The 21,564-nt window shown below is 50.9% G+C and overlaps 1 protein-coding gene across 9 annotated transcripts in view; it reads left to right on the top strand.

Moving 5' to 3' along the window:
• LOC140386893 (rap1 GTPase-activating protein 2-like) overlaps positions 1–21,564 on the top strand; it is a 618,530-nt gene that overhangs the window by 432,754 nt on the left and 164,212 nt on the right. The window lies entirely within an intron of this gene.

Genomic DNA, 21,564 nt, shown 5'->3' with positions numbered 1-21,564 from the left:
AGAGCAGGTCAAAGGCTAGGAATTCTGCAGTGGGTAACTCATCTTCTCACTCCCTAGAGCTTGGCCACCATCTACAAGGCACAAATCAGGAGTGTAGTAGAATACTCTCCAGTTGCCTGGATGAGTGCCGCTCCAACAATACTCAAGATGCTTGACACCAGCTAGGGTAAAACAATCCACTCGATTGGCACCCCACCCACTAACGTTCACTCCCTCCACCACCGGCGAATAGAAGCAGCATTGTGTACCACCTACAAGATTGCACAGCAGAAACTCACCAAGGCTCCTTCGGCAGTATCTTCCAAACCCATTACCATCTAGAAGGACAAAGTCAGTAGGTACATGGGAACACCACCACCTGGAAGCTCACCTCTAAGAAACTCACAATCCTGACTTGGAAATATATCGCCGATCCTCTACTGTCGCTGAATCAAAATCCTGGAACTTCCTAACACTGTGGATTCACCTACATCACATGTACTGCTGCGGCTCAAGAAGGCAGCTCACCACCAGCTTGTCAAGGAAAACTAGGAATGGGAAATAAATGCTGGCCTAGCCAGTGAACCCACATCCCTTGAAAGAATAAACAACAACTAACCCAGTCCTTTTCCTGTGTGTTGTATAGTGATGTCCTTCAGTCCTCTATGAAAAAAAAGACTTGGATACTGTCATTATGCCTTTTGAATATCCTCTCCAAATCCACTAGCTCCAATCCTTTTATCAACAGATAGGAAGTGCGTCATGTCATTAGACTTTTGTTTCTTTCCTCATTTTTTCTGGCCTATTCAAGGTATAGCACCAAAGCTCCATGAAACATCTGGTCAATTCCCAGCCCCGACCAGGCACGATCAGTTGAGGCAGGGTGCCGAATTATGTGCCACCTCTCCGAAGTGTCCCAAAGTCGGCCGACAGTAGACTTGGACAGCACTCGAAGACTTTGGGCGAGATCCTTGTCAACAGCAGGAGTACATTGAAAAATCATGAGTGTTTCAGCCTTGATTTTCCAGCTATTGCCATTACTGGACAGAAAATGATTTGCAAAGCACCCGCAATGTTCTGATAAGCTGTCTGTAAAGTCCCACCGATGGCCCCACTGGGCCTGGGGAAGTCCCACCCAAAGCTCTCAGACTTCTCCAGTCCTTCTTGATGGAAAGAGGTGGGAAGGCAGCAGAGATGGCGGGAGTAAAGGGGGAGGAGCAAAGGATGCTTCTTAAATTCATTTTAAAAATATACATATTTTTATCAGAGTGTAATCATTTTTACAGATAACGCAACAAACTTCCAAAGCACAAACAGAACAATTATTGAACCAATTTTGAGTCGAAGGATATTTGTCACTAATCCAGGAGGAGAGGAAATTTTTCCGAGCTGCAAAAGTTAGGATGTTATACAGCCTTTTATCATCAGCATCAATAATTCTCCGATGTGGAAGATCCAGAATTAGGAATAAAGGATCAAATTCCTCGGCCGTGCCAGACATCCTCTCCAGCTCCTTAACTACACCAGACCAATATGTTTGAATATTGACACAGGGCCATACAAAATGTATGTAATCAACCTCGACTACTTTAGGCACAGTGGGGAAATAGCTAAATCAAAATTGTGTCTCAAGCTCGATGAAATGTGCAAATGATACAGTATATTGAATCGAGTTTCCTTCATTCTGTTACATACCTTCATTTTATTGGCATAATCCCATATACTACCCCATGTCTCCTCATCAATGTTGGTTGCCAAGTTTCTTTCCCTGGACTGCAAGGTACCCAAAATACTCTCACAGGTCTAGAACACAAGGTATCAGAAAACTTGCTAATGAACTGTTTTCAGCTCTGAAGAAGTCAATTTATTTTTCCATTGGGGAAACACAAGTGTCAGTATTCTGCGGCTCAGTCTCATGAGCACTTATATTCTGCATCAACAAGCCGTGTTTGTCGCCTATTACTCTGATAATGTTTGCAGTCATCGTGTACAGTGCTTTCGAAAGCGTCGGGTCGCGTGCTCGCGGGAGGGTCAGGTCGCCCTATTGAGAAGACGGCTCCACCCCCGTTCCATCCGACTGCTCCCGTTTATCGCCGGGTTTCTTTGGATTAACGGCATTTTTTCCCCCAAAACCCAGCCAGATATTTTCTCGCGGCAAATTATGGAGTATTACCTCCCGGAATAGGCAAGCATGAGCCGCGCAAACAGGGAATATAAAATGAGTAGCGCCTGAACACCCGGAAAAGCTGTTATTCCCACGCCCAGCATCCCCCTTAAATTCATTTTTGAATATGAAAAATAATAGTTTTGTACGAGCAGCAGGCTTGTGCCATTGCATGAGATGAGGGTCTCAATGGATGGGTCAGTCAGACACAGCGAGTGCGAGTAGTTTGCAATGAACTGATTGCAGTATTTTCTGCAGCAGTCAATAAATCAAACTCCTTCTGTTCTTATACCATTTGTCTTACTGCGGATGTCCCTGGGAATAAAAAGGTGTGAGCCTCCATTAGAAATCCCAATTTGCAGGTCTAACAACTCCAGGAAACTGCGAAATTGGTGGGATTTGGATGGGAAGACAAGTGATTTGGGCGTCATGCTGTAATCATGCCAGAATGATTAACAGACAGCGATTTCAGTGCTGAATGCAGCTGGCGCCTCCTTCGTCCCATTGTCTTATCTTTCTGCAAGGTATACAGCCGGAACTTCTGTCCATCGTCAATGCATTCACCCTCAGCTCTTTGCTGAGGGTTACTACATAGCAATCAACTCAATAATAATGATAAATAGCAGGATTGCTTCCTCTATCACATGTTAGATCAGTCGGGAAGATGTTGATCAGATACATGGGGCGTGATTCTCCACTCCCACGCCGGTTGGGAGAATCGCCTGGCCGCCAAGATTTCCCAGGACGCCGGTCCGACGCCCTCCCGCGATTCTCCCAAGCGGCGGGAACGGCCCGGTCAGGTTTCGCGGGTCGCAGGCCGGAGAATCGCCGGAGACACCGAAAATGGCGATTCTCCGGCACCCCGGCTATTCTGAGGCCCGGATGGGCCGAGCGGCCAGGCCACAACGGCGGGTTCCCCTTGGCGCCGTCCACACCTGGTCGCTGCAGTCGTGAGCGGTGCGTGAACGCTGGGGGGGGGGGCGGCCTGCGGGGGGGATCCTACACCGGGGGGTACCTCAGATGTGGGGTGGCCCGTGCTCGGTGCCCACCGATCGTCGGGCCGTCCTCTCTGAAGGAGGACCTCCTTCCTTCCGCGGCCCCGCAAGATCCGTCCCCCATCTTCTTGCGGGGCGGACTTAGAGAGGACGGCAACCACGCATGCGCGGGTTGGCACCGGCCAACCCGCGCATGCGCAGATGACGCCCGTTATGCGGCGCCGGCCACGTCATCTATGTGGCGCCGCTTTTACGCGGGCGACAAGGCCTGGCGCGTGCAGATGACACGGCCCCGATCCTGGCCCATTGTCAGGGCCTGAATTGGTCGGGACCGGAGCCGTTTCGCGCCGTCGTGAACCTCGACGGCGTTCACGACGGCGCGGCCACTTCGGCGTGCGAGTGGAGAATCCCGCCCACTGTGTAAAAGGAAGTGTTTCATCTTATTTAGATGATTGGGAAGGTTGCTCAGGATATCCACTCAACTGAAGCGGTGCAACGTTGCGAAGAGAATTTAAATAGAGAAGGAGGAATGTTTGTTTTTAATTAAGGGGCAATTTAGCGTGACCAGTCCACCTACCCTGCATATCTTTGGGTTGTGGGGGTGAGACCCACGCAGACACGTGAAGAATGTGCAAACCCCGCACGGACAGTGACCCGGGTCCTTGGCGCTGTGAGGCAGCAGTGCTAACCGCTGCACCATTGTGCCGCCCTGACTCTGAAACACTAAGCCAATGCCCATCCTCACTGCTCTTGTAATCCAGTGGTCCTCCACCTGGACCTATCCCTTGTCCTTGCCGACCCTTTTCGTTTTTAAATTAGGAGTGCCCAATTCATTTTTTCCAATTAAGGGGCAATTTAGTGTGGCCAATCCACGTAGCCTGCACATCTTTGGGTTGTGGGGGGCGAAACCCATGCAAACACGGGGAGAACGTGCAAACTCCACACCGACAGTTAGCCAGAGCCGGACTCAAACTGGGACTTGGCGCCGTGAGACAGCAGTGCTAACCACTGCACCACCATGCTACCTTGTCCTAGCCTACCCTAGTTCACTTTCAGACAGTACAGCTGGTTGCACAGGAATGCTTCCCACCCCCACCCCCCAAAGTCCTCAACCAAACCCCCCCCCCCCCTTCTCGTGCCCGACCAGGTGCTCTTTCAGTTGTTCTCCCAGAACTTAATTCTCTCCAATCTTCCACTCGGCAGACCCTTCTCCAAGTGTTCCCATCCCTGAAAGTCCCCGGCCGCCAGCCACCTTCTTTTCCAATGCCCTCCGGTCTTGCAGTCCACTCCATGCATCTTCCCGATGGTCCAGCTTTCCTTCCAATTCTGCCAGAGTACAGCCACCTCAAGGTCCTCCAGGGGTTGTCAGATTCCCCAACTTCCAGCGCTGTTACCTGCCGTTCTTCATAATTACAATGTCTAATCCTTACTCTATTGCATTGAGCCAATGAAGATAATTGATTCGTCGACAACATCTTATAGAGAAGACTGATCTCACTGGTGTTTTCGCTAGAAAAGAGAAGACTGAGGGGTAACCTATTAGAGGCCTTCAAAATTATAATGGAGTTTGATAGGGTAGACAATATGGAGACATTTTCACTTGAGAGGAGTCCCTAAATATAAGCAAGTCAACAACAGATGCAGTAAGGAAACCAGGAGAAATGTCTTTTGTTGAATAAATTTAGAATACCCAATTATTTTTTTTCCAATTAAGCGGCAATTTAGCGTGGCCAATCCACCTACCCTGCACATCTTTGGGTTGTGGGGGTGAGACTCATGCAAACACGGGGAGAATGTGCAAACTCCACACAGACAGTGACCCGGATTGAACCCGGGTCCTCAGCGCCATAGGCAGCAGTGCTAACCGCTGAGCCACCGTGCCGCCCAGGAGAAATGTCTTTATGCTGAGAGTGGTTAGAATGTGGAAGTGGCTGCCACACTGGCTCGATGAGGTGACCAGCCTTACATCTATTTTAAGGGGACTTTAGATAGGTTCATGAGGGAGAAAGGAATAGAAGGATATGCTCATAGGGTTGGATGAAAGAGGGTTGGAGGAGGTTCCTGTGGAGTATAAACACTACCATGGACCAGGGCCAAGTGGTCTCTTTCCATGCTGTGAATTCTGTATAACTCTGCAGCGTTTCTGCACTAACCACTCAGTCAGTTGGCAACATACATGGGCCTTTTAAAAGCCAATTAGGGAAAAGGTTGGGAATCTTGTACTGCCAGCAAGATCTTGTCAAGAATTTGTGTTGCAATTGTTAAGTAGCTGCTCGTCAAAGAGCTAAACGTCTCAGGAGTGTTCAATTGACCACAGTTATTATGCCATTAAACGTCCTTGTGGTAAGGCAAAACAGGCAAACACGTTGCTTACAACACCAGTCAACGAAGACCAGCAATGGCCAAGGCCTGTAGGATATCGGACTAGATATCCATAAACAGTCGAATGCAAGCTGGAGGATGTATTAAGCAAATCTTTTTGCACTTTGGACAGACAGCCGGCACCTTGAATCTCACGTTCAGTGTTGGTGGCCAAGAAACAAAGGCTAGAAGCAATGAACAAGGTCGATCCTTCAATGTTAGCGATCTGAGTTAACAGGCCACTGATTAGAGACATTTGAGATTTTCACCCGAGGAAGGAAACATCTGAAAGACAAATGTTATCGAGCTATGTGTATAATTAAGAGTGTAGTGGGGGCATGGTGGCGCAGCGGATAGCACTGCTGCCTCATGGCGCCAAGGACCCGGGTTCGATCCTGGCCCCGGGTCGCCGTCCGTGTGGCGTTTGCACTTCTCCTCGTGTCTGCATGAGTCTCACCCCCACAGCCCAAAGATGTGCAGAGTAGGTGGATTGGCCATGCTACATTGCCCCTTAATTGGGAAAAAATGAATTGGGTACTTTAAATTTATATTAAAAAATAAATATTTTTTTTAAATAATAAAAATGATTAAGAGTGTAGAAAAGTTAGACCAGAATAAATATTGAAGAGTCAAGGTCCAGTTATATCAGTCCAACCCTGACATGACCTTGAAGCCATGGCTACCTGACTGTGGCTGAGGGGCTGAAAATGGCCAGGATTGTCAGTGGAGGATGATTCCAGGGCCAGGAAGAGGCCCGGTTGTTATTGGTTTCCCCGTGGGCCTAAAGAAGCAGGACGACTGACCTCAGCGCAAGGGCCTGTCCCCTCTGGCCTCTACAAAAAATCCAAAATGTGGTTGATACCTGAGAGTTAAAAGGGACCATGTGGGCCCAGCACTACTTCATCCCACCCCCTCCCCACTTTGAGTGAATCTATCACTGACTTCACTCTTACCCCTCCCCCCCCCCCCCCCCCCCCCCCCCCCCACACACACAATGTGTTGACTTTACCACCCACATATACATGTAAGCCTATCACTCACTATGGGAGGAAACCGAAGCACCCGGAGGAAACCCACGCACACACGGGGAGAACGCGCAAACTCCACACAGACGGTTACCCAAGGTCGGAATCGAACCCGGGTCCTTGGCGCTGTGAGGCAGCAATACTAAGCACTGTGGCACCATGTGTCAGAATGCACAGGATGGTCCTTATAAGAGCATCACGGTGGCGCAGTGGGTTAGCCTGTTGCCTCACGCCGCCGAGGTCCCAGGTTCGATCCCGGCTCTGGGTCACTAACCGTGTGGAGTTTGCACATTCTCCCCCGTGTTTACGTGGGTTTCGCCCCCACAACCCAAAGATGTGCAGGCTAGGTGGATTGAACTTGCTAAATTGCCCCTTAATTGGAACAAAAATAATTGGGTACACTAAATTTCTTTTAAAAAAAGGATGGTCCTTATAATCCTCAAACGTACAGAGATATATGGCGTAGCTTTACGTGTCTATCCAAAAATGTACCCTTTCTGTGGCCCTCTGTCCCCCTCACACCCGCACTTCGCACTCCCCCCTTTGGTGCTGCCTATCCACCTAGACTTTGCAGCGTCAGGATTTCCTATCCCAGGATCAGTGCCCCAGGACACTGTAGTGAGTGCCCACTGCAGCAGGGCCTGGCCCTGAAAGACTGACTGGAAAATACAGCACAGCTGCGAGACTGAGAGACCCTGCTTCTGACTCTCTGCTTCGGAGGCCCCCTGGCCAGCAGCTGGATTGGTAGCCATGAAGGCTGAAGACCTGAAGGTCTACTTGGTAAGTAGTAAAGAAAAACACCTAAACATACGAACATTCGAATTAGGAGCAGGAGTAGGCCACTCGGCCCCTCGAGCCTGCTCCGCCATTCAATAAGGTCATGGCTGATCTGGTTGTAACTTCAACCCCACATTCCTGCCAACCCCCGATAACCTTTCACCCCCTTGTTAGTCAAGAATCTATCCAGCTCTGCCTTAAAAGTATTCAAATGCTTCCACTGCCTTCTGAGGAAGAGAGTTCCAGAGACTCACCACCCCCTGAGGGAAAACATTTCTCCTCATCTCTGTCTTAAATGAGCAACCCCTTATTTTTAAGCAATGACCTCTCGTTCTAGATCTCTGACAAGAGGAAACATCCTCCCTGCATCCACTCTGTAAAGAACCCTCAGGATCTTCTACTTACTCTTACTCTTCTAAACTCTAGTGGTTACAAAGCTTTTTAAAAAATAAATTTAGAGTACCCAATCATTTTTATTTCCAATTAAAGGAAAATTTAGTGTGGTTAATCCACCTTTGGCACATCTTTTGGGTTGTGGGGGTTAAATCCACGCAGACACGGGGAGAATGTGCAAACTCCACCCGGGCAGTGACAAAGCTAACCTTTCGGAATAAGACAACCTGCTCATTCCTCGTGTTAGTCCAGTAACCCTTCTCTGAACTGCTTCCCTGAAGTGTTCCGAATGCACTTGCATCTTTCCTCAGCTAAGGAGATCAATGCCGTAGTCCATTCTCCAGATGTGATCTCGCCAATGCCCAGTACAGTCGTTAGGGGTCCAAAATTTGCTGGCAAGTAATGAGCAGGGTGGGTCTGGGATGTCTCCTGATTGGACCTTACCCAATGGGGAAGCCCACACAGCTCAGCAATACAGAAACTATGTGGGTCCCTGATTGTTCAACTTCCTTCTTCCAGACAAGTAGACCAAATCCGTCTCCTCAGATAGGTCCATACTTGTTGAGAGGCAGCAGAGTCAGCCTCATTAACATTTCAGTGTTTGCACCGCAGTCGTTTGTTCCAGGATTATAATATAATGAGGATGCAAGTCTGAGGTGAGAAATAAACTATGATCCGGTCTCAGTGGCAGGTGTTAAATATTTCCTGTCAGGAGATAGACACAATTCCATTTGTTTTTTAAAATAAATTTAGAGTACCCAATTCATTTTATTAAATTAAGGGGCAATTTAGCGTGGCCAATCCACCTACCCTGCACATCTTTGGGTTGTGGGGATGGAACCCATGCAAACACTGGGAGAATGTGCAAACTCCACACGGACAGTGACCCAGAGCCGGGATCGAACCTGGGACCTCGGCGCCGTGAGGCAGCTGGACTAACCCACTGCGCCACCGTGCTGCCTCACAACTCCATTTGTGACCGCGTGCACTTAGAACCACCTAGTCAGCCTCATTCACGGAGATGTTTCCCCTGTCAGGGCTGAACGAATCCCTGCGGCAGTCGCAATGAATAATTTAACGTTGCCCTTTCTAGTCAATCCTGTTCAGCGAACAACTAGTTTTCTCGATGACCGGAGGCTTGCTGAGCATTGTACCTTGTTTACAATGGGAGGAAGGGTAGGTACAAGCCAGTCAACCTAACCTCAGGTTATTGGAAAAGATTCTGAGTGACGGTGTAAATCAGCGTTCGGGAAGGCATGGATTAATCAAGGGCAGTCAACGTGGATGTGATAAAGGAACTAATTAGCCTATGACTAATTGAAAATTTTGAGGGGCTAACAAGGAGGGTGAGGAGAGTTCAGCACTGATGTACTGTAGTCCATAAGCATCTTTGCAAGGGATTCCAGGGAAAGTTGGAACAAAAGCTGGCAAAGGGTAATGGTCGACGGGTGTTTTCATGACTGGAAAGATATTTCCAGTGCAGTTCCACAGAACCCCTTGCCAAATATCATTAACTTAGACTTAAATGTAGGGGTGGCACGGTAGCAGAGTGGTTAGCACTGCTGCCTTGCAGCATCAGGGAACCGGGTTCGATTCCAACCTCGGGTGACTGTCGGTGTGGGGTTTGCACATTCTCCCCCTTGCCTGCGTGGGTTTCCTCCGGGTGCTCCGGTTTCCTCCCACAGTCCAAAGTTACGCGGGTTAGGTGGATTGGCCGTGCTAAATTGACCCCAGGTGGGGTTACGGGGATAGAGTGGGGGATTGGGCCTAGTACGGGTGTTCTTTCAGAGGATCGATGCAGACTCGATGGGCCGAATGGCCTCCTTCTGCACTGTCGGGATTCTGTGAGGCACGCTTAGGAAGTTTGCCGATGTTACAAAAATTGGCCATTTGGCCGATGGTGAGGAAAATCGATGTAGACTGCAGAAAGCCATCAATGGACTGGGCAGCTGGGCAGAGAAGTGGCAAATGGAAATGTGCAGTAATGTATTTACTGAGAGCAAATGAGGCATGAGAATACACAATACCGGTAGGATATTGAGAAGAGGGAATCGGGAACTACATGCCTCACAGGTCCTTAAAGACAGCAGGGCAGGTAGATAAGATGGTTAAGAATTCCATTTGCGATACGTTCCTTCATTAGCTAAGATATCGAGTATAAAAGCCGGGAGGTGACGCTGGAACAGTATTGAACAGTAGTTAAACCACAGCTGGAGTACTGTGCACAGTCCCTGTCACTGCAGAAAGGACGTGATGGCACTGGAGAGGACACAGAAGAGATTTATGCGGATGTTGCCAGGGATGGAGAATTTTCACCATGGAGAAAGATTGGAAGGACTGGGATTGTTTCCTTTGGAACAGAGGAGGCTAGGGGCGGGGGGGGGGGGGGCAGATTCAATTGTGTACAAAATTATGAGAGGACCCGAGTAGAGTGGATATTTCTCTTTGCAGAGGGATCAATAACTAGGGGACATAGATTTAAAACAAATAGCAAAAGGATTAGAGGGGGAATGCCATTTGTTCATCAAGAGGGTGATGGGGGTGCTGGCGCTCACTGTCTGAAAGGGTGGTGGAGGCAGAAACCTTCATCACATTTAAAAAACACTTGGATATGAACTTGAAGTGCCGGATTACCCCCCCCCCGGAGCTGTTGGCCAAGGGCTGGAAATCAGGAATCGGCTGCATATCCCCTTCTCAGCTAGCAGAGACAAGCTGGGCTGAATGGTCTCTTCAGTTTGGGCTCACTCCAAGACAGCAGATTGTGTGTTCATGGCCCACTACAGGACTGGATTGACAATTTAGGATATCTATGGCGCTAACGTTCAGTAGTAGAAATGGTGTCCTTTAGATAAACCGTAAAACACCTATTCGGGGGCACATTAAAAGTCCCGTTTTAATTGGCAGGTTTGGGGTGTCCTGACAATGATCCTCAATCAGCAACAGCACACAAACATGGATCAATTAATCTAACTGCTGGCGATAAGACTTTATCACTCGGGAGGAGAAAACAGGTCGTACCGGTTTTCTGTTTTTTTCATTCTTGGATCCGCTTTCACCTCCGCATAACATGACAGAAAACACATCAAAGTAAAATCGCTAGATCCAGGATTAATTCCAGACTCTATCCGGAATGTGACAATTGTTTCTCACTATCATTAATGTCACATTTTGAAAGTTCAATTTGCCAGAGGTCCTGTCTGTGAACTGAGACAACAAGGACGCAGTTCAATTGTAGTCAAGACAATGTTGCATTGAACTGGGATTCACACTATGGCCACTCAGAAAACTTTCCTGTTGCCCCCCCCACCCCAACCCCCACCCCCACAGTGTGGGGACATGCACACTTTCACATGATATCGATTTGACAGAAAGACAGAGGTTCATTTTGATCTGGTCCTATTTTCACGCACACGTCTCATCCGAGAGGCCTGGGAGTCGGTGGAAATTGGTTCTCGGGCCTAGACAGCAAACTTGCATCGACAGGCAGCCTCGCGTGAATGAAGAGTTCAGGGTCGCTCTGCTAACTTTGCTGGCATTGGCACACCAGGGGGTGGGGATGGTTGGGGCATACAACAATGAAGTGGGGGGGGGGGGGGGGGGTGGAGGAATGGAAAGAGGTGATTTTGATTCCTGCCTCGTTTGTTCCTATTGGCTCCACAGGGATGTTTAATTATCATTTATTGGCAGCCACGTTCAAGAATCTAGAGCAGAGCAGATACCTTCGTCGCCTCATGTCTTGATGAGATTCTTAAATTGGCCTTAGTCTCCTAATTTGCATATGTCAGGGACCTGACATCTGTTTTAGGCGTCTGTTTGGGCACTTAAAGAAGGGCCTAGTCTGCCTCGTGAATTTAGTGGGCCCAATGCCTGTGCAGATGGGAAAATTGTGCCATTGATAAATTAGTAAGCTTACAATCCCGTTTTAATACTTGCAAACAGACATAATACGCTGATTTCTGACGCACAGAACCAGAATAGCAATTATTCTCTAGCGGTGGTGTTCCTGCAGTTAGCCAAGGGTATAGTGTCATCTGAACGCTCGTTGTCAAGCCAGCTGTAACGTGGCCTGCAGGCCCAAGCCAGAATTTCCCTCTGGCTTTATTTTCCTCAGAAGATGTCTTCTCCTCACTGCTTCCCTGTTCTATGATCCCCTCCTCCCTCACACCTCCCCTCCCCGCCCCCCCCTGCCAATCTGTACGGGAGCACAGAGTAAATTGTATGAGTCACTCGTGGAGGAGAAAACAGGCAGCAGAACCCATAAGTTAGCATGCCGTACCATCTGCCCAGTGCCTGCCTGCCCACCCCGGACCCACTGCAGTTTTATTGGGCAATTAAAGCCCAATTAAGAGCATCATACACCGCACCCCACTTTACCACCCCATGTACGCCTTCGACCTAGCCGCCCCCGCCACCAGCCCTGCCCAACATTTCCCTCTGCACTGCACCTCCTCACCAGGGCCTGTCAGCCTGATCCCAGCAAGACCCTGGACACACCTGAATGTCTCACTGCAGCTGTACTGGGCCTTTGTGAGACCACACCTGGAGTATTGCTTTCAGCTTTGGTCTCCTTATCGAAGAAAGGAAGGATACACTAGCCATGATGGGAGTGCAGCAAATGTCCACCAGACTGATTCCTGGGATGGCATGTTTGTCGTATGGGGAAAGATTGGATATGCTGGGCCTGTATTGACTGGGGTTATAGAAAAATGAGAGGGGATCTAACTGAAACGTATGAAGTTTTGACAGGGCTGGACCGACTGGGTGAAGGGAAGTTGCTTCCTCTGGCTGGGGGGGCGGGGGGGGGGGGGTGGCGTACCTAAACCAAAGGGTCACATTCTCATATTATAATATAATATGGGGTAGGCCATTTAGAACTGAGATGAGGATAAATTTCTACACCCGGTGGATGGTGAGCCTGTGGAATTCTCTATCACAGAAGGCCAAGTCACTGAATATACTTAAGAAGGAAATAGATTTCTGGACTCTAAAGGCATCAAGGGGTATGGGGAGAGTGCGGCTGTATGGCATTGAGATTATATTAAATAGCGGAACTGGCTCAAAGGGCCGAATGGCCTACACTTGCTCCTATTTTCTATGTTTCCATGTCCGGATCCATCACTGCATTCCACCTGTCCTTGGCCTACCTGCAGTACCAGCAATGGCCACCACTCCGGCCGGCGTGCTGCTGTGCAGATTGGCTGGCAGCTCTATGAGGTGGGACGTCCTCCTGGTGATGGACGGAAGCCCTGCCTCATACTCATTGAAGGGGACGTGGCCTGGAAATCTCAAGTGGAGCAATCTAGCTAAGTGGAGGCAGGGAGTCCCCGACATTTACGTTGGAGTGCGGGGACCCTGTCCTCAATGTGCAACCCAGCCCATGAAGTGAACCCTGCATCCGGCAAAAAAAAAACTCAACAGCTGTTCAACATCTGCCCAGTGCCCAGATACAAATGGTTGATGTGGCAAGGGGCCGATTTAGTCCGGTCTCAGGCTGCCAGTAACACACTGTTAGCTGTCTCCGTTTGATTTAAGACATGGCTGTAAGAGTAGATACTCTTGTGTTATTTGCTAAGATTAACCTGACAGCCGTGATAGAGAATTGATTTCAGACCCTGTATCTAAATCCTGCTGGTACATCTGCCACTATCACTGAATGTGGCAGCATTAGAGGTGGCGCTGACTAGTTACGTGGATTCTTTGCTATTTTCCTACTGTAAGAAAGTTTATCAAGTAGGAGGACAGTGCTCTGGTATAGAACAGGACACAATGGGAACACACACTATGGAGTGTCACTGCTGCAACAAGACCTAATCCCAAGGATGTCAGGTGAGTTGGTTGGGAGACACAGAGGAGAGATGTAGGGGGCTACCTCTTGTAAACACACGCCAGGGCAGCACGGTGGCGCAGTGGGTTAGCCCTGTTGCCTCACGGCGCTGAGGTCCCAGGTTCGATCACGGCTCTGGGTCACTGTCCGTGTGGAGTTTACACATTCTCCCCGTGTTTGCGTGAGTTTCGCCCCCACATCCCAAATGATGTGCAGGGTAGATGGATTGGCCACGCTAAATTTTTTTATTTTTTTTTATTTTTAAATTTCGAGTACCCAATTCATTTTTTCCAATTAAGGGGCAATTTAGTGTGGCCAATCCACCTAGCCTGCACATCTTTGGGTTGTGGGGGCGAAACCCACGCAAACACGGGGAGAATGTGCAAACTCCACACGGACAGTGACCCAGAGCCGGGATCGAACCTGGGACTTCGGCGCCGTGAGGCAGCAGTGCTCACCCACTGCGCCACCGTGCTGCCCCGGGCCACGCAAAATTGCCCCTTAATTGGAAAAACTGAATTGGGTACTCGAAACTTTTTTTAAAACTCTGGAATTTGTAAGCACATGCCGAGCACATCCTCCCTTCTCTTTCCAAGGCATTGACATGGTGCTGAGTACAGTTCCCAGGCACCCTCCAATACCTTACCCAGGCAACCATTGTTTATGCTGTTTGACTATGGGAGGCGTGCCAATGCAATCAAATCCTGTCCACCCCCCTCCCCCACCTCCGCTCAATGTCCTTGCGCATTACACTTGACAACAGGGTCAGTGACAAGGAGCAGCAAAGCAGGCCGAGGTCTCTTCTCTCTCCCATCACCCTCCAACCTGGAATTGCTAAAATCCGAGCGCGGAATTCTCTGCTCTTGGGTCAAGTCCTGTGGCGGGTTGTGGGGATGGGGTTTCCCACCATGGAGGCTGGTGGGAACTTGCACTGTATCAGGCGATCACCACCTTATGGGGCAGCACGGTAGCACAAGTGGATAGCACCACAGCACTAGGGTCCCAGGTTCGATTCCCTGCTGGGTCACTGTCTGTGCGGAGTCTGCATGTTCTCCCCGTGTCTGCGTAGGTTTCCTCCAGGTGCTCCGGTTTCCTCCCACAGCCAAAGACGTGCAGGTTAGGTGGATTGGCCATGATAAATTGCCCTTAGTAACCAAAAAGGTTAGGAGGGGTTATTGGGTTACGGGGATAGGGTGGAAGTGAGGGCTCAAGTGGGTCGGTGCAGACTCGATGGGCCGAATGGCCTCCTTCTGCACTGTATGTTCTATGTTTATTAAATATGTTTGGGGGGGGGGGGTGATTTCGCAACATTTCGCACAGCAGGGCGGGTTAGGAGGCTAGTGTCCCACCATCATATCCAGGTGGCATTTTAAAAAGGTATCCGACATAACTGACCCATCATTGAAGATCGAAGATGGACCCACCCAGGAACATTCCGAAGAAAGCAGAAGGACCTCCTGAAGAGAGAAGATGGACCCACCCAGGAACACTCTGAGGCTGGGAGATTGACACCCTCAAAGACACTGAAGCTGGACGATCCACCTGAATGGTGCTCCCCACACCCACTGCTGCATGTTCCGGGGCCCACGGTCGCTGGCAGCCGCCATCTCAAACACCAGGGGCCGACCCAGGCCTTCTTCAGGCAAGTGCTGATGTGTACACGCCATGTTGATCCAGATGTGCTGTGGACCGGTGGGATTTCCCAGTGGCAGTGCGGACGATTGGGTGACGAGAGGGGGGGGGGGGGGGGGTGAGCCATTCCAGTCGGCCCTTCATCTGCAACCTATTAACGGGGTTACTGGTCAGCCTCGAACAGGAATCACAACCCCCCATGACTGGCCAGAGCACAGGATCCTGCTGTCATTGTACACCAGCGGGAATCCGGCTTTTCAGCTCCCGCTGCATTGCCCCACTGCCCCCCCCCCCCCCCACTGCCCCCTCCAACCCAGCATCAATCCCACCGCAGCAGGACCTGGAAAACTTTGCCCCTAGACTAGATTTCTTCTCCTGAGTGGGTCAGAAAAAAAGGATTTCCCATATTTTTCCCCTCCCCAAGTTGCCCCAGGTTATTATCTTTCTCTCCAGGTTTCAGAAGGTTTTCAGATGGAGCGGGGAGTGTAGGTATCGCAATGCGCTCAGGGCTCCACAGTAGTGTGGGACAGGCTGGGTGGACCAGGGGTCTTTTCCTGCCCGTCATTATTCAGATAGTTCACATAATAATAATCTTTATTTGTGTCACAAGTTACGTTAACACTGCAATGAAGTTACTGTGAAAATCCCCTAGTCACCACATTCCGGCACCTGTTCGGGTACACTGAGGGAGAATTCAGATTGTCCAATTTACCTAACAAGCACGTCTTTCAGGACTTGAGGGAAGAAACCGGAGCACCCCGGGGGAAACCCGCGCAGACACGGGGAGAAAGTGCAGACTCCGCACAGACAGTGACCCAAGCCGGGAATCGAACCTGGGTGCCTGGCGCTGTAAAGCAACAGTGCTAACCACTGTGTGACCATGCCGCCCCATGAGATAAGCGGGCAGTAACCCGGCTTGGGCCACGCCTGGAACTTCGCTGTTGTGTAAAAATGAAAAGAGTGTTCGCATTTCTAGAGCGTCTTTCCCACCGCCGGGACATCCCGAAGCACTTCACAGCTGGTGAAGTACTTTAGGAGCACGGTGACTGTCATGATGTAGGACTCGCAGCAGCCATTCAGCACACAGCAAGCTCCCAGAAAGAGTAATGCGATAAATAAAAAGGTAATCGTGTCTTATTATTTGGGATGTTGTTTGAGGGGAGAAATATGAGCTAAGGCACCTGTAAGGATAAATGTATGAACCAATTGAACACCAGGTAATTGACAGGGGCAGCAGGCGAGTGAGCCTGATGGAGTTCCTCCTGTAGTTAACTGGGTAAAATACATATTTTTAAAAATCTCTTCCTGTACTGGTGAAGCCTTGCCAAGGACAGGTGGCACAATTTTTGCCCAAATAGCCCTCTTCCGTGATTGAAGGTGGCAGTCAGCTGAGTGCGGATTATGTATAGTATTTCAGAGATATTAAATATTGGATGTATATTTTCTTTCACTATTCCTCATGGGATGTTTTGTTTATCAGGCATCTGCACAACCCCCCCCCCCCCGTTACCTTGGAATAAATCAAAATAGTCAATAAATATTTATGATGTGTATAAGCCACGGAATTTCAGAGATTTGATTGTAATTTACTCCTCAATAAAGTTGTTCTGATAAGGTCGCAGTCATCAATCCTTAGTCATATTAGGATATCAGTGCCATCAATCTGCAGAGATGATCTCAAAGATTTGCACACTTTAGCTTCAGCGTCCCACTGCCATAGCTACTGGTGAGCAGATTGTCCAGTGTAATTATTTAAATTTATTAAAATATTTAAATTATGTCTCGATCAAGTTTCAGTAACGCTATCGCTTCAGTGGGAATTTTAGCACATATCCGTTACAGAGCACAGGCAGGGAGAGCTTCAAAACTGATTAAACTAGCCAATCCCGGCTAACAGTTTATGTTAATGAGAGGGGCTAATCCACTGAAGTGATTTTAAAGGTGGTAATACCAATCTTGATTAACTCTCGCAGTTGAGACATCTGGAGCCTGTGTGAGCCATAGGTTTGAGGGTGATACCGCTTGATCAAACCACTTCTCCCCAGCAAAGAAGGACAATATGGGTCAATAGCTACCATGCTGCTATCAAGTTGTGTGCTGTGATTGATGGAGACACTGGTGAAGACGGGGGTTTTGTCAGCTATAAACGTCTTAATTAATCTGTTAAAGACCACTTATTTAGTGAGCAACGATGCCCACGATGAGGTGTTATTTTACTGGTTCTGAAAGCTGTGAGATGGACGGAGGGAAATTTTCACTCACATCGGTTTTTGCTTTTCATCCACTAGCTTTATCCCACCCACCCTTCCTCCCTCCCCCAGCTCTATCCCACTCCCCCTCTCCCAGCTCTATCCCAACCCCCACCCCCAGCTCTAACCCGCCTCCTCCTCCCCACTGGCTCTCTCCCACCTCCCCCTCCCCCAGCTCTATCCCGCCTCCCCCTCCCCCAGCTCTATCCCGCCTCCCCCTCCCCCAGCTCTATCCCACTCCCCAATACCTCCTCCCCCAACTCTATCCCACCCCTCCCTCCCCCATCACTAGCTCTATCCCACCTTCCCCCCCCTCTCCCGGCCAGCTCTATCCCACCTCCCCCTTTCTCCCGGTAAGCTCTATCCCACCACCCCTCTCTCCCGTCCAGCTCTATCCTACCTCCCCCTCTCGCCCGGTCAGCTCTATCCCACCACCCCTCTCACCTGTCCAGCTCTATCCCACCTCCCCCTCTCGCCCGGCCAGCTCTATCCCACCTCCCCCTCTCGCCCGGCCAGCTCTATCCCACCTCCCCCTCTCACCTGTCCAGCTCTATCCCACCTCCCCCTCTCGCCCGGCCAGCTCTATCCCACCACCCCTCTCACCTGTCCAGCTCTATCCCACCTCCCCCTCTCGCCCGGCCAGCTCTATCCCACCACCCCTCTCACCTGTCCAGCTCTATCCCACCTCCCCCTCTCGCCCGGCCAGCTCTATCCCACCTCCCCCTCTCGCCCCGGCCAGCTCTATCCCACCTCCCCCTCTCTCCCGTCCAGCTCTATCCGACCACCCCTCTCTCCCGTCCAGCTCTATCCCACCTCCCCCTCTCTCCCGTCCAGCTCTATCCTACCACCCCTCTCTCCCGTCCAGCTCTATCCCACCTCCCCCTCTCGCCCCGGCCAGCTCTATCCCACCTCCCCCTCTCTCCCGTCCAGCTCTATCCCACCACCCCTCTCTCCCGTCCAGCTCTATCCCACCACCCCTCTCTCCCGTCCAGCTCTATCCCACCACCCCTCTCTCCCGTCCAGCTCTATCCCACCTCCCCCTCTCTCCCGTCCAGCTCTATCCCACCTCCCCCTCTCGCCCGGCCAGCTCTATCCCACCTCCCCCTCTCTCCCGTCCAGCTCTATCCCACCACCCCTCTCTCCCGTCCAGCTCTATCCCACCACCCCTCTCTCCCGTCCAGCTCTATCCCACCACCCCTCTCTCCCGTCCAGCTCTATCCCACCACCCCTCTCTCCCGTCCAGCTCTAGCCCACCTCCCCCTCTCTCCCGTCCAGCTCTATCCCACCACCCCTCTCTCCCGTCCAGCTCTATCCCACCTCCCCCTCTCGCCCGGCCAGCTCTAAGCCACCTCCCCCTCTCTCCCGTCCAGCTCTATCCCACCTCCCCCTCTCTCCCGTCCAGCTCTATCCCACCTCCCCCTCTCTCCCGTCCAGCTCTATCCCACCATTCCTCTCTCCCGTCCAGCTCTATCCCACCATTCCTCTCTCCCGTCCAGCTCTATCCCACCACCCCTCTCTCCCGTCCAGCTCTATCCCACCACCGCTCTCTCCCGTCCAGCTCTATCCCACCACCCCTCTCTTCCGTCCAGCTCTATCCCACCACCCCTCTCTCCCATCCAGCTCTATCCCACCTCCCCCTCTCTCCCGTCCAGCTCTATCCCACCTCCCCCTCTCTCCCGTCCAGCTCTATCCCACCATTCCTCTCTCCCGGCCAGCTCTATCCCACCTCCCCCTCTCTCCCGTCCAGCTCTATCCCACCTCCCCCTCTCGCCCGGCCAGCTCTATCCCACCTCCCCCTCTCTCCCATCCAGCTCTCTCCCACCACCCCTCTCTTCCGTCCAGCTCTATCCCACTACCCCTCTCTCCCGTCCAGCTCTACCCCACCACCCCTCTCTCCCGTCCAGCTCTATCCCACCTCCCCCTCTCGCCCGGCCAGCTCTATCCCACCTCCCCCTCTCGCCCGGCCAGCTCTATCCCACCACCCCTCTCTCCCGTCCAGCTCTATCCCACCACCCCTCTCTCCCGTCCAGCTCTATCCCACCTCCCCCTCTCGCCCGGCCAGCTCTATCCCACCTCCCCCTCTCTCCCGTCCAGCTCTATCCCACCTCCCCCTCTCGCCCGGCCAGCTCTATCCCACCTCCCCCTCTCGCCCGGCCAGCTCTATCCCACCTCCCCCTCTCGCCCGGCCAGCTCTATCCCACCTCCCCCTCTCGCCCGGCCAGCTCTATCCCACCTCCCCCTCTCGCCCGGCCAGCTCTATCCCACCTCCCCCTCTCGCCCGGCCAGCTCTATCCCACCTCCCCCTCTCTCCTGGCCACCTCTATCCCATCTCCCTCCCCACCAGCTCTATCGCGGGTTTCTCGGCGACGGCAGGCAGCATGCTGTTCATTGGCGGCGCGATTCTCTGCTCCCGCCGCTGTCAATGTGAATTCCAATTGAAGCCACTCCATGCCGCTGGGAAACCAGCGGGCGGGGGTACATGCCGGCAGGACCAAAGAATCTCACCGCCAGGGAATGGCCAGAGAATTCTGGCCATTATTCACGGTTGGCTGGACGTGAAATGCTCTGTAATTCCCTAATTCTTTCAAAATCCAACATCAGGAATTATATTAGACAAGTTAATAATAATCTTTAATAGTGTCACAAGTAGGCTTACATTAACACTGCAATGAAGTTACTGTGAAAAGCCCCTAGTTGCCATATTCCGGCACCTGTTCGGGTACGCGGAGAGAGAATTCAGAATGTCCAATTCACCTAATCTGCATGTCTTTGGACTGTGGGAGGAAACCGGAGCACCCGGAGGAAACTCACGCAGACATGGGGAGAACGTGCAGACTCCGCACAGTCACCCTAGTAGGAATCGAACCTGGGTCCCTGGAGCTGTGAAGCAAAGTGCTAAACACCGTGCTACCGTGCCGCCCAGGAAGTACCGAATCTTATACTTTCTCAAGTTGAAGAAAATGTCATTGTATTCTTTCATGGTTTGTGGGCATCACCAAGAAGACCAGTGGTTATTGTCCATCCCTAATTACCCTTGAACTGGGTGGCTTGCGAGGCTATTTCAGAGGGCAGTGAAGAGTCGACCGCATTGCTGTGGGTCTGAAGTCAGACCAGGTCTGGAAGGCAGATTTTCTTCTGTCCAGGACATCAGTGAACCATGTGCGTTTTTACGACAATCGATGATAGTTTGATGATCACCATTACTTTTTTGTTTATTTGTTATAAGGGCATCAGTGAACAACAGTCGACAATGATTTCACGACATCTTCTAATTCCAGGTGTTTATTAAATTCAAATTTCACCATTTGCCGTGATGGTATTTGAACGTAGGGCCCCAGAGGATTAACCTGGGTCTCTGGATTTCTAGTCCAGTGACAATACTATTGCACCAGATGGGGCAGCATCTGTGGAGAGAGAATCGGAGTTAATGGGCGTGATTCCCCCCCCCACCCCCCCCCCCCCCCCCAACGCTTAATGCGATCTGCTTTATCCAATTGGAGCTTATGATCCGGTTGAGTACCGATGCAAACAGCAACCGACCAATCTGATTGTGGGTAACTCTGTGGGAGGCGGTAAAGACAACACTAGTTGATCTAAAAATGGCATCCATAGGTGATTTATTTTAATATACTAATTAGGCTCCTGCTTGTTTCCAGTGGGAGAGCTGGCAGTCTATATGAAGACCTTTTCCTGCAGAACCTCAGCAATTTTTACTTCTCCTTGTGAAACAGGCCCGACAAAATCCGAAAATATTGCACATGACAGGAATTCACTGGGGTAACTTGTGCAGTGCAATTCTGAACCATTGAATATTCAATCTGATGAGCTGAGTTTAGCCACTCCAGTGGACGTAATTTCTGTAGCTCGTGAAAACTACTCTGACAATTTGGGTTTGCTTGCTGCCCATTCTAGAAACCCAAGTCATTGTCCACCTGCCGGGTGTAATATCGTTCACTCCGCGCAGTCTAAGCACAGTCACCACATTGATCGATGTGAAAGTCCAAAGAAGTGCAGGTTAGGTGGATCGGCCATGCTAAATCGCCCCTTAGTGTCCAAAGGGTTAGGTGGGGTTCCTGAGTTACGTAGATAGGGTGGAGGCGTGGGCTTAAGTAGGGTGCTCTTTCCAAGGCCTGGTGCAGACCCGATGGGCCGAATGGCCTCCTTC

This window comes from Scyliorhinus torazame, chromosome 12 (genome assembly GCF_047496885.1).
Source record: "Scyliorhinus torazame isolate Kashiwa2021f chromosome 12, sScyTor2.1, whole genome shotgun sequence".
Taxonomy (NCBI): Eukaryota; Metazoa; Chordata; class Chondrichthyes; order Carcharhiniformes; family Scyliorhinidae; genus Scyliorhinus; species Scyliorhinus torazame.
Note: the sequence above shows the minus strand (reverse complement) of the source record. Positions and strands in the feature narration are given on the sequence as shown.